Raw genomic sequence first — 13,048 nt, forward strand, 5'->3', positions numbered from 1 at the left:
TTAAGGCAGAGAGCCCAAACAGAGGGCTATTGCAATAGTTTCTATAAGGGTTGATAAGAGCCTGAACTATGTTATGATTAGAGAGTAGCATAATAGACAAGAAGTTGACAAAGACACCAAAGAAGTGGATCAGGAGGGGAAGGGGAACAAAGAAAAAGGGAGTAGAGTGCAAGGATCAAACTTCATGAGATTTCGTCCTTCCTCCCACCTAAAGAGTTATCACAAGTCAGGCAAGAACAATGGAAAAGATAGGAGAATACAAAGTGAAGTGTGTCCAGTTAAATGGTCATTCCATGAATCTACAGTGGAAGTTTGTTGATGTAGTGTTCTTTTCCCATGATGGGCTGAGATGTAATCATGGAATGATATTTGTGTTGTCCCCTTGGCCAAGAAGAGAGAAAATGTATTCTTTGTCTCTCTCTTTTCTTGTCCCCTTACCTCTCACCCTCCCCATTTCTACCCTCTCCTAAAAGAGGGAAAACAGTATAGAAATGGCTTTAACATTCACAGTAATGTTGTTTTCAGTCCTTTCAGTTACTTATGGCTTTATGACCCCATTTGGGGTTTTCTTGGCAAAACTACTGGAGTGCTTTGCCATTCATTTCTCCAGCTCATTTTGTAGATGAGGAAACTGAGACAAACAGAGTTAAGTGTCTTGCCCAAGGTTACACAGCTAGGACATGTCTGAGGTCAAAGTTGAATTCAGAAAGATGGATCTTCATAACTTCAGACCCAAGACTCTATCCATTGCATTACCTAGTTGCCCATTTATAACAATATGGTAGCAAAAAGAATATCAGCCTAGAAAACATAGCTCTTTGTTCTATTCCCTGCTGCCATTAACTTAGTACCTTGGACAAGTCTCTGTTCCATTCTAGGTCTCTTTTCTTATCTGCAAAATCAGCCAGTTGGACTAGAATATCTCTAAGGTACTTACCAGCCTTGAGTCTATTCTATGGTAACAGCCTATAACAAAAAAAAAAAAAAGATAATTACTAATTTTTTGTGTAGATAGTCTCTTGAAAGCAAAAAGATGTCACTCATAATATTTATGGACTTTACTATGTTCACATGGGAAGACCCACATTTTCAGTGTGGTATGCCATCACATAAGCTACCTGAGAACAAAGACCACTTGTGACTTTTTGTATTTATATCACCAGCAGCTAACACTGGGCCTCCTATGGAATAGAAACTAAATAAATGTTAATTGAATGGAAGGTAATTAAACTAGACCTTTACTAGGTACCGTGTTTATGAGATTGAACTGAATATTTGATGGATTTAGTGAATTTTTATAGTTTAATTTAATTTTGTGTAGTGCCACAGTTCACTCTTGGGAAAATCAGAGATGCCACACCCTGAAACAGTAAAGAAATTGACCGTTAGAGTCATTATTTTTGGTTATTCATTGCCTTCTAGAGGGTCCTCTTTTAAAATGTCAACCCTGCTGGAGGGGAAATACACAATATGAAAAAGGTTATTCAATACTTTGTACTCTGAATCAGGAAAACAAGAGGACAATGAGTTACCAAGTGCAATGAGCCTGTGTCTGGGAACTTGCGGATTTTTTCCCACATAGAGCTATGTGGTACAGTAGTGTTGGGTTTTAATTTAGGAAGATCTAAGTTTGAATCCTATCTATTTATGTATCTATGAGCAAGTCACCCAACTTCTCCTGTTGTCAGGATAAAATAAGGTAAAAATTTTAAAGTATCTGCAAGCCTTAAAACTCTATTGTCATATTGTCATTATTAGGCTTTATATTCCAAAAGGCACTAAGGTAAGGAGTGTATAAATTCAGGAGGATTTCTTGGGCACCCAAGCAAAAAGAAACGTATGATGCCACTGAGCACCTGAGCTTTTTCCAAGATGAAATTGAGAGCCTGAGAGAGCTAAGTATAGAGGTATGGCAGTAGGAGAGAGGATCTCTATTGCTATGCCTTTCCCTTAAGGTCTGGGTGAGAATGCTTCCTTTTCCAGTAGTAGCAGTAGTCAATAGTGAAAGTGCTCTGGGCCCTGGAATTCATTGGAGAGAATCACATTCTCACAAGCAAACTGAAATAGCATAGGAAACTAGACAGAACAACCTCAAGGTTCCCATAACCCTAAGAACAACAAACAAGGATCAGCTTCCAGTTAGTACAGAATACTTTGAGTGACTCAAAGACCTCCACTGTCCTCATTAATAATTGAAAGTTTTATGTTAGTATTTATATTTATATTACATATACTTAATTACATGTACATATGATTACATATACACAAGATGCTTATATTAACATAATTGGCATTATGTTAATATAATTAGTATATTATATAAACTTCAACTTTCAGGGTTTTTTCACTTTGAAATAGAAGACATCATGAGTGATTTCCACTAGGTGGAGGGAGGTGAGAAATTAAGACAGTTGCTGCTTCTAAAATACTGAGACATCTGCTTATACTATTTAACCCCTCATCTAACCCAAATAAACTGCTTACTAAAGTAATGGTCCTTAAAGATTTGATTGACACACCACAATTGGAAGGAAGGAATATGGCTAATTAAGAGGGATAGAGTTGAATAGATCATAAGGAAAAAGAAAGATGATACAGTAGTATCATACAGGGTGTTGGGTTCACTGATAGTCATCCCTCTCTATGTACTTGTCTATTCTTAGATATCACAAATATAGAAATCATTCCCATGTGCACCTACTAAACTTATGAGTAGCATACTATTATAGGCTGCAAAAAAAAAAAGATTGTGGAGGTGACCTAGAAGCTGAAATGCTAAAAGCAAACATCACTGGCTTCATAATTTACTGAAGGCAAGCTATACCCCATTTATGTTTCACTGCCAACAAAGCACAAGTGAAGCAAAGTGCATCTTGTGATTAACCCATCATTTTCAGAAACTTAAAAATTCTCCATTTCTACTCAAAATCCAACCATCCCTCCAGAGATATGGAAAGAAGAAACTGTTCCAACTTCTCTTGTCTATGAAGTCAGTCTTTCTGCCTGACTCTCAAGAGACAAGGAAAAAATTAATTAAGGAGGTAAGATGAAGAAATGGAAAAGTGACATCCTCCACTGTAATATCACTTAAATTCTGACAAGCCATCTAGAGAATGAAATGAAAAAGGCATGATGGCCCCCATAAATCACATTGGGGGACATTCGTATCTCTAGTCCATCATATCATGGAGTTCAAAGTAGACTCAAGCCACAGAAGACTCAAATGCATAAAGCTTCCCTGGAATTCTAAAAATAGTTGTGTTCTTCAGAGTGAATTAACCCTTTCCAGGAAATCAACCAATTATGTTAAATTGGCACAAGGCAAATTTCTTAATTATTTCTTTCCAATTTTGATTAGATATTCACTTTTAGAAGAAAGACTGGTTTGGGGGGGAGTTCCCCTTAATAATGTTTTCCATTGCCAGAAAAAAATATAGAAAAGGTCATTTCCATTCCTGTATATATTTCAAAATGCATCTGTAAACAAATGCTTAAATATATGTGCCATAAAAGAGAAAGGGAAGATAAGCTTGGAATATCACTTACTACTCAATTGCAAATTCCTTGATGGCTAGAGTTATAAAACCTTAACCTTCCAACCATACTATCATCTATCCATTCTCCTGGTACAGTCATATAAGAGAGATTCACCTTTGGAAACAGAGAACCTGTATTCAATTCAATAAAGACTTATTTGGTATATATTATGTGAAATGTAGCATGGGGAAATAGAGACTTGGAATCAGAAAAACTTGGGTTCAAATTTAATTTCTAACACTAAACAGCTTCTAACACTAACCAGCTATATAACCCTGAGCAAATCATTTAATCTCTACATGTTTCAAATAGCTCTGTAGGGCTTATCTGCAATGTGATAATAATAATGATGATGATACAAAGATCTGTTCCCAAAGTCACATGAAAGTTCATATGAAAATCACATCCATATATCATTCTCATTCCAACTTCTATGCCTTTGTTGGAAATACTTTCCTCGCCTAGAATGTCATTCTCCTCACTCACCATATTCATATTTTATCTGTCTCTATCTCCACTCTACCATCTCCACTCAGACCCAGTGAGATGACCCCACAATTGACTGTGTACTAATATAAATCCTCAAAAATAAATTCAAAAGAGCAGAAACATTTAACATATCCTTTCCTTACCACCACACATAAGAATTACAATCAACAAAGGATCTTTGAAGAAATAATTAATACTTTTAATGAAATCAAATTAATAATCTTAAAGAATTGGTGGATAAAGGAACAAGAGATGGCAACAAGAGGTAATTTGATTAAAGGTAATGTGTACAATAACATATCAAAATTTAGAGATTGAAACCAAAAACAGTCTTTAGGAGAAATTTTATACCAATAAATACTTCAATCAACAAAAGAGAACAGATCAATGAACTGAGCACAGAACTTAGTATAACCTTTTTAATAATTCTAACACAAAAAAAGAAATTCTGAAAATCAAAGATAAAACTGAAGAACAAAAAAAAATCAGTTGATAAAACTAGAAGCTGGTTTTGTGGAAAATAAAACAATAAAATAGACAAATCTTTTTGCTTATGCAATGCTTTTAGAAAATAGAGGAAAGGGGACAGCTGGGTAGCTCAGTGGATTGAGAGCCAGGCCTAGAGGCGGGAGGTCCTAGGTTCAAATCTGGCCTCAGCCACTTCCTAGCTGTGTGACCCTGGGCAAGTCACTTGACCCCCATTGTCTAGCCCTTACTACTCTTCTACCTTGGAGCCAATACACAGTATTGACTCCAAGACGGAAGGTAAGGGTGTAAAAAAAATAGAGGAAAACCAAATTCCCAAAATGAAAATGAAAACAGAGAATCAACAACAAATTATGAAAAAAATGTAAGCAATTACTTTTCTAACTATATGCCAATAAAATTATAATTGAAATGAATGTTTAAAAGAATATAAAATATCAAATACAAAAACACAAATAATACAAATACAAAAATATAAAATATAAAATGAAATTAATCAGTCAAAAAGCAAAGGAGTTAAATAGTCCAAATTCTTTGTCTTCATAAATACATAAAAGACCTTCCAAAGAAAAAAAGAGAAAACAGAACCAAATAAAATTTCAAGTAAATTCCATCGGACATTCAAAGAATTGAATTTTTTTGCAAAAAAAAAGAAAAGATGGAGAAGGAATTCCAAAAAAGTCCTTCTATGAGACATCATGGTCCTGACACCTCAAAGAAAGACAGATAAAGAAAACTACAGATTAATAACCATATTGATGAAAAATTTTGAATGAATATTATCAAATAGTACTACACTGGAATTATGGCAGTATATTAAAAATATATTCAATGGCTAGTTTGAATTTAAAATAGGAGTACAGAGATAGTTCAATTTTAAGAAAACTATAAGGATATTAGCACATACTTATAATAAAAAATAAAAACCACATGATTATATCAGTAAGTACAAAAAGTGTTTAATAAAGTATAGTATCCTTTTATGTTAATAAAAAATTTTAAAACATATAAATGAATCAATCCTTAATATATTAAGTTATATGTATCTAAAATTATGAATAGCATGAAAAAGCAAAATCAGTAATCAAGACATGTTTGGGGCCTTTTCAATAAGATCAAGGTAAAACAAGGATATTCGTTGTTATCAATGTTATTGTAAGGGGGGAAAGGGGTTAATTTTTAAAGGGTTGGACTAGATTATTTAAGAGTGTGGTCTCCAGGAATTTAATTTATTCCAAAGAGATTTATTTACAATTTATTTACAAAATGTAGAAAGAGTGAAGTAAGAAAGATCAGAGAGAGGATAGAGTAAGATATCTAGCTTAAGCACTAAGTAATTTACTTCCAATCCTTGATTCAACCTAGGCAAGGAGAGTTAGTCCTTAGACCTCGGCAACGTGGAGGACTTGGGGAAATCTTTCTCAGGAGGTAAGTCTCTCCTGAGGCTAGTTTTCTCAGAAAACCCAGCAGTTAAGAGTCAGCTTTTCACTCACCATGTCAGTTCAAAGGAAGAGATTTTAGAACAGCCTCACCAGGAACAGGATCTCAGGTACAGCCTCCACTCCTAAGAATGAAGAATTGTCTCCAATCTCCACTTCCAAAGAATGAAGAACTCTCTCTCACTGGAAGTGACAGCTCCTTTTAAAGATGCTTCTTTTACATCAGTTCCTGTGTCTTCCCCTAATTTTATGTCTACCAATCACAGTTGAAACTTTGCTTTAAGACTGCCCAGGGGCAGTTAGTTTAATTCTAATTCATCACCCACTATTGCACACATGGGTCATTAATTAATGAGCAAGTGGGATGTTTACACTTTTGGTGATTATATCTAAAAACGGGCAGATCTTCATACTCAACTTTTAAGTAGAGTATTTACACTTTCGGTGATTAAATCTAAAAATAGGCAGGGGTTACAATTTTAATCTTCATAATTGGGGGAGAGTTAATTTTAATCTTCACATTATTTTATATGATTCTAGAAATGTTTGCTATAGCAACCCCAAAAAGAGAAAGAAATTGAGAGAATAAACAATAGGCAAAGAGAAAACAAAAGTATTACCTTTTTTGAAGATCATATGATGACCTATTTAGAAAGTCCTAAAGATTCAACTAAAAATTAATTGGAACAGGGGCAATTAGGTGGCTCAGTGGAATAAGAGCCAAGTCCAAAGATGGAAGGTCCTAGATTCAAATATGGCCTCAGACACTTCCTAGTTGTGTGACCCTGGGCAAGTCACTTAGCCTCCAATGCCTAGCCCTTACTACTCTTCTGCCTTGGAATCAATACACAAGACAGAAGATAAAGGGGTTTTTTTAATTAAATGGAACAGTATCTTCAGTAAAGTAGGATATAAACTGATAAAAATGATAGGGTTTTCTGGATATTTCTAATAAAATAGCAGAGATGGAAAATGTTTTTTCTCAAAATAAGTCGAAAATATATAAAATAGTTTAGATAGAATCTACTTACCTTGACACATAATAATGATATAACTATAACTTTTCAAAAATTCTTTACAAAGGTATTTTATAGGTAAGCCATTCTAACATAATAAAAATCAAAATGCTACACAAATTTAATGGATTTAATATGGATTCAATACTATGCCAATCAAAATATCAAAGAATTATTTTATAAAATCAGATGAAAATGTAAAATTAATTTTGAGGAATAAAGAGTCAAGAATCTCAAAGGAATTAATGAAAAAAGAATTAAGAAGGGACTCTAGCAGTATGAGATCTCAAACTTCATTATAAATCAGTAATCAACAAATTGTTAATGACCTAAAATATAAAAAATTTGATCAGTGGAATAGAGAAAGTAAGAACCTGAGACGATTCAACATAGGAGCATAGGATTCAATAACCCCAGGTTCTGGAGTGAAAAAAAGGTCTATTTGGCAAAAACTATTGGGAAGACTGAAGTACAATCTACTAGAAATAGACCAGATATAACAATAACAAATGCTTATAGGACTTTTAGATATTAAAAGCAATAACATAAGCAAACTAGAATACCAATTGAGGAAATACCTTTTGCAACTAGGAATATGGGGAAAGTTCTTGATCAAAAAAGGATACCAAAGAAGGCAAAATAGACTATTTTGATTGCAGAATAAAGTTGAAAAAAAAATTTTAACAAAATCAGTACAGGGAGAATTAGAAGGGAACAAGTTAATCAGAGGGAAAGTATTTACAATAAACCTCTCTGAAAAAAAGCCCACTTTCTAATATACAGTGAAGTAATAAAAAATATAGAAGTATTAGAATGATTCCTCTAATTGGTAAACTGTTAAAAGTTATCAACTGGCAAATCTTAAAGGAAAAAAGACAAACTATTAGCAATCATATGAGAAAATGCTCCAAATCACTGATAATGAAAGATATGCAAATTAAAACAAGACTGTGACCACATTTCATATTCATTATAATGATAAATACACAAACATGCACACACACATGCACACACACACATATATGGGAGATCAGTATTTTAGTGTACAGTTGGTAGATCTGTGAATCAGTCCAATCATAATAAAATCCAGTAATAATACCCAAAAAGTCATTACACATATCCTCTTACTCAGAAATATCATTACTAGACATGCCTCAAAGAGATAAAATAAAGAGAGAAAGGATCTTCATATATAAAAATATTTATAGTAAATGCTTCTGTTATAGCAAAGAATTGGAAATAAAGTAGGTGTTCATCAGTTGGAGAAAAACTGAACAAATCATGTTATAGAATAATAACATTCTATAGTACAAAATGCTTTAGAAATACCACCTCATTTGATCTTCTTAACAACTTTGGGAGGTAGGAGCTATTATTATCCCCAATTAACAGATGAGTAAACCTGAAGCAGACAGAGGTTAAGTGACATGCCCAGGATCACATAGCTAGAAAGTGTCTCAGGATGAATTTTAATTGAGTTCTTCCTGATTCCAGTTCTAGTACTCTCTCTGTTGTAACTCATAGATGTCTCATTGCTATAATTGAATATTATTTTGCCATAAAAGATGAAGAGAGTAATGAATTCAAAGAAACTTGGGAAGATATGTATATATACATATATATATATATAGAGAGAGAGATGGATGGGTAGATAGATAGATAGATAGATAGATAGATAGATAGATAGATAGATAGATAGATAGATAGATAGATGGATGGATAGGTAGATAGATAGATAGATAGATAGATAGATAGATAGATAGATAGATAGATAGATAGATGGATGGATAGATAGATAAATGGATGGATAGATAGATGATAGATAGATGGATAGATAGATGATAGATAGATAAATAGATAGATAGATAGATAGATAGATAGATAGATAGATAGATAGATAGATAGACAGATAGATATAGGGATGCAAAGGAAAATGAGCAGGACCAGGAAAATAATTTCTATCATTACAATTTTAAAGGAAAGCAAATGTGAAAGACTTAAGAAATCATTATCATTATTACTATCATTAATACATTAACCAACCATTGTTCCAGGATGCAGATAATAATTCATGCACCTCAACTCTTGGCAGAGAGGTAATAAACTAGGGATTCAGAATGAGCCATACATCTTTTTTTCCTAAACCCTTACCTTCTGTCTTAGAAATAATACTACTTATTGGTTCCAAGGCAGAAGAGCAATAAGGACTAGGCAGTGAAGGTTAAATGACTTACCTAGGGTCATGTAGCTAAGAAGTATCTGAAATCAGATTTGAACACAAGACTTCCTGTCTTAATCCATTGCTGTCCCCCTTGGATCATATATTTCTGATATACCAAAATATAGATTTGTTGTATTTGACATACTTATTACAAAAAAAAGCAAGAAGAAAGGGATAATATTAATGCAAAAAAAAAACTTCAATGAAACATTTTTTAATATCTGGAAGCACAAAAGGGGCAGAGACAAATAGAGCAATTTCAGAAATACTATGTTAAACTTAACAGGTACTGTTTTTTTTTAATATGGACATATTAGGGATTGATGGTAATATTCTTTTTCTGTTTTTGAATATGGAAGTAATAACATTTGTTATTTGTTAAGTTCATTATAAAAGGCCATAAAAATTAAATATTGTATTAAGATGAGACAACTGATAAATCTTAAACACACTAAAACTATCTTCAGCCCTATAAATCACCATCACTCAAAATTTCTAACCCCTAATTATGATTAAACTTGCTCTTCTTCTTACTTCTCCCCTATCATTAGGTAAGAAATAAAATTGCTGAATGTTGGAGCTGGAAAGGGTCTCAAAGATAAATTGAGTACTGGCATTTGAGACTCACAGATATTAAGTGACTCACCCAAGCTCATAAAGTAAGAAGGATCTACAGTTAATATCAATTTCCGACTATATTCAATTCCTCTGAACCTCAAAAGTCTAGTCTTTATTAGGTCTGGCCCTCGTTCACCTGCAGGCTATGTTAGCCACAGTCTTCAAGCATTTTTACCTGTGGTCTTGTAGTCAGGGAAACAAGAGGGAAAGTCCTTGAACTTTAATATAAGCCTGATCTGTAAATAGTAGCCTTTCTATAAGGCACACATGTTAAAAGGAACAACTCAGGTCCCCACTGCTTGAAGGCCACTTTGGCACATTCCCCTGGATATTGGATACCCCTGCAAGACTCTTATCTCTATCATTGACTCAAGCCCCACCAATTGTGTTCCCTCCATTTTAGGAGTCCCCAAGTATCCAGTTCCATTTAATCATTTAATAATAGTCAAATTAACTTTTACAATGGAATATTTAGTTCAAAGATATAGCAAGAACAAAAATAAAGACATTCACCATCACCAGCACTCAGGAGCATAACCTCTTCTTTAACCTCTGTTTTGGGGAAAGGAAAAGGATTAAATTTGCATGTTAATTCATTTACTATATAGCATTAATCTTACCAAAATCCAAATCCAAAATTCTCCTGGGCTGGTGTCCCAAGATACATTATCCAGTCTGGAATCCTGTATTCAAGGTCTTGAAGGCTTGAGTTCCTGGTTCTGGGGACTCTGCTCCTTGCACCTGGATCTGCAAAGAGCAATAAATAAATAAGCCAAAACCCTAAACCCACTTCTCCTGACCAAAATGCCCCGAGGGAGAAGGTATTCTTCTCTGCCTTCTTTATTGCATGGTCCCCACATTGCAGGTGAATGAGACTTTTTGCCTCTGAAAGCCTCTGGAAAGAAAGAACTAAACTTCCAGTCTGGTCGTTTTAAAGATTCAGGTGGTTCCAGCTCCACAGACAATGGAAAGAGGCTGCTCTTACCCACGTGGTGGGGAAGCTCAGAATCTCTTCTCCTCAAAGCAGGTCCCATAGAGAAACCTTCATCTTGGGTGATCTGGGCGTGTGCCAAAGCTCCTTAACACACAGAAGGATGTTCCCCAATGTTTGACTTTGCCTAACACAATCTGGGCAGAAGCCCATATAGTGTCTTGCTGAGGAAAAGCAATTTTGCTTACAAAAGCTGCCTGAATAACAATTCTCTGTGCCTTTCCTTAGACTTCTCTGAAGGGCTGGCCTTCCCCGAAGACCTGCCTCAGTCATCACTTCTGATTTCATGCCTCACAAATCGCTTGTGGGTTTAGGACCGTGGTCCAAGGAGTTAATTCTAAAAATTCTTGAATGGCTCCCTAACTAGGAAGTAACATATGACAATAAACATAGTTGAAGCATAAAAGTTTGTTATCATTGTAATTATTGTAAATACTGGATAAATCTAAGAGTACAGCATATAGTATATCAAATTACCCTGGGAGTTCATTACACATTTTGGGGCTGAAAGGGGTTTGTGGAACAAAGAACACTGGAAACCACTGACCTAAGTGATAGACTTCAGGGATTCTATAAAGCCTCTATAAAATTCACCCCTATCCACTGGCCATTGCCAACAAATTCCTGTCCCCCACCCCCACTCCCTTGCTTTCATCTTTGATTTCTGGCAGATTAAATCACTGAATTTTACAAATCGAAGGAAACTTAGCTATCATCAAGGGCAGGGGTTCTTCATCTAAGATCTAAGAATTATTTTAATAGCTTGAAAACTCTTAGTATAATTGATTTCCTTGTAAATATATTAAATATAGATTTTATATATGTAAAAAACATTATTCTGAGAAGGAACTCATCAACTTTAAAAGATTCAAAGAAATTCATAACACAAAAAAGATGAAAGTCCTTCAATTCCTAATCTAATGCCACTGTCTCTTTTTAAAGATGAAGAAAATTGACATTTTCCAAGGTCATATAACTAGTATAGGCAAATATAGTGTGTTCAGAGAAGACTAGTACTTCTGGCATGAGGGCTTCCCAAGCCCTTTTTATGCCTGCTTTCTCCCTTTGGGTTCTACCTGCCACCCATCTCTTACCTATGATTCCAAGAAGCTGCAGCATACACAGTGGCCATATCCTGGTTAAGCAGCTCAGCAGGCAGACTAAACCAACACCTCACCAACAGGTCTCAGATTCATTGATGAGTTGAGATAGGCGCCTACCTCAAGTATGTGAAGACTTTCCCCTGACAGAAGAGGCACATAAGAACAATCTGTTCAAACAGCCATGAACAGAGAGAAAGCAGATGTTATGGGGCACTTAGAGCTTGATTAGACATTGGAGAAACCAAAGTTATCCAGTGTATCCTAAGACATCACCTGTCATCCTGACTTTTGTTCTGCCACCAGAGCTTGGTGACTCTGGAAAAAAAAGGAGGCTAATGACTTTGGGCAACTCTGTCTTACTTAAATCCAATTTATGCAAGATTCAAAAGACATTTCTCACAGATGCCATTTTGGTCCTCTTAGAGTACAAAGAACAATAACAATCAACAACCATAGTTAAGTGTCAGAATTTAGGTAAAAATCATAGAATCAACGATCATGGAATATTTGAGCTATAGGGAGAATAGAGATCACTGAATCTATCCTTTTCCAGGGAAGGAAAGTAATGCTCAGACAAGTGCCCAAAATTTGCTCTAGATCATCCAGACAGAAAAGAGCAGAGTTAGTAAATGAAGCCAAATATTCTCATTGCAAATCAAGCATTCTACATGTCTTATTGCTTACTGTTATAGGAGAGAATGTTAGGATAGAAAGCTGAGCCTAAACTCAAACTGGACCTTTTTATTAAGAATAGACTAATTTAAATCTTTCATACATTCAGATTAGAGGTAGAAGAGGCAATAAGGCATTTTGTTGCTACCTTGGGCACAGATGGTTTAAAGTAACATTACTTCTGAGTAGGGCAAAAGTCTCCTCAAATACTTAAGGATCTTGCACCTTTCTCTAGCCAAAAGAAGGAATGTTGAAAGAGTACATCGTGAGCCTCTTATATTGACAATGAGAGATTCAAATATGTCTTGTTAAAACTTGAAATAGCTACTTTACTGACTCTGCCCTCTGCCAGCATCATAGTGATATTCCCAATTTTGTCCATCTATCATGTTCCCTGTCCTTCGTTTCCCTGTTCTGTTATTGCACAGAAGAGCTTTTAGTATTCTTGTCAGGACAGATGCTTCAAATTAGACCTA

This window comes from Monodelphis domestica, chromosome 1, assembly GCF_027887165.1.
Source record: "Monodelphis domestica isolate mMonDom1 chromosome 1, mMonDom1.pri, whole genome shotgun sequence".
In the NCBI taxonomy this organism is placed as follows: domain Eukaryota; kingdom Metazoa; phylum Chordata; class Mammalia; order Didelphimorphia; family Didelphidae; genus Monodelphis; species Monodelphis domestica.